The sequence below is a fragment of the Apis dorsata genome, unplaced genomic scaffold, assembly GCF_000469605.1.
Source record: "Apis dorsata unplaced genomic scaffold, Apis dorsata 1.3 scaffold_194, whole genome shotgun sequence".
Taxonomy (NCBI): Eukaryota; Metazoa; Arthropoda; class Insecta; order Hymenoptera; family Apidae; genus Apis; species Apis dorsata.
Window position 1 is genome coordinate 1,124,656 of NW_006263478.1, and position 1,394 is coordinate 1,126,049.

The 1,394-nt window shown below is 44.1% G+C and overlaps 1 long non-coding RNA gene across 1 annotated transcript; it reads right to left on the reverse strand.

Moving 5' to 3' along the window:
* Nucleotides 1-210: 210 nt before the first annotated feature.
* LOC116185486 lies at nucleotides 211-691 on the reverse strand. The gene is made up of 2 exons (XR_004150338.1): nucleotides 413-691; nucleotides 211-322 (listed from the first exon to the last, which is right to left on the reverse strand). It is a non-coding gene; the product is annotated as an uncharacterized LOC116185486 (long non-coding RNA).
* Nucleotides 692-1,394: the final 703 nt, after the last annotated feature.

Below are 1,394 nucleotides of genomic sequence, written 5' to 3' on the forward strand. Positions count from 1 at the left end.
GTGTTTATCTTCGACTCCATCGCGAGCACACGATATCGGAATACACGATATTTCAATTCCATTAACAACTCTCATACCATCTTACCAGCTTTGTTCCTCCTGTGCGCGAAACAAGATCGTTTCTCGGCCTTCTCTTTTTTCTTCCCTCGCCGCCTCCTTTCCTCTCTCCTCCCACGGAAAGGGAATACGACTTTTACGCGAGTTTTTTCCTTTTTTTTGCTAACGGTTGAGAGTCATTTACAGGCTCGTATCCCCGTGAACGAAGCCACCTCGAGCTCGAGGCAGCTTCGTTGAAAGCGTGCATCGGCCGTTTCTCCCGTTCCTAATGACAGCGAATGACGCCCCGTGTAATCTGTGTCCATTAGGGAGGAAGGAGAGGAGGGAGGGGGAGGGTGGAAATTGTCCTACGTACGATTTAGTTATTTCGCTAATTAGGTAATCAGCCGGATGTTAAATGATAAATACGGAGGATTTCAACGCTCGAGAGTTCGAGGAACGAGGGGCAATCTCTCTCTCTCCCTCTTTTTCTAACTTCGCGTCTGATTGTTCCTCCTCGCGCTTCGAATGCGCTTTGTTAGAAACAGGAAGAGGAACGCCTCCAGAGTCCTGCTTCAATACGTATATATTTTCCAATCCCTTCGAATCGTTCTTTTCGAATAATAATTCAATCTTGAGATTTTTCAATTTGACGACGAACCGAACGATAATTTAATTTAATATTATTCCAGATGCGAGCTCTTCAACTCCTTTAAAAGAATGCATTCAAGATTCAAGAGTTTTCAAACAATTTCGAGACGAGGTAAACGATGCGATTACAATGTTGTTTCGAAATGCTGTTGCACAAATTTGATGAAAAGCGTTTGTGTTCGAGAAGGAGAGATGATCCGCGACGATTTTGCGAGGATCCGCGATTAAGATCGATTAAGAGCGCGCCGTCGAAATCGCGCCTATCTCCGATCATAATCGGCGGAAGTCGGGGCAACATGTTGGTTTATCGCGCGGAATTAGCCGAAGATGGCCTACGACTCGGTTGCTAAGTCCGCGGAATTGCGCTCTTCCTGCACCTTGCGAACGATCCGTATCTTCATCCTGCGTAACTTCCACGAAAGTTTCCTGCTCACGCACTGCGAAACTGTGTGTTTGGCCGCGACCGTGAGGGCGAGAGAAAATCGGATTCGTTGCGACACTCCAACTTCCATACAAAAGTGACAAAACACCAGATTTTCTCCAATTAATTATTTCAGGGAATCGTTCTAACAATCGAGATTATCTCTCGCCAATTTTTCAGAAGCCAAGATTCAACGACGATATTATTTTTTTTTTTTATAAAATAATTTTTTAGAGTTTCGTTTCCTGAATGAAATTGCACTACACTCTTTTTGAGTTTTATAAAA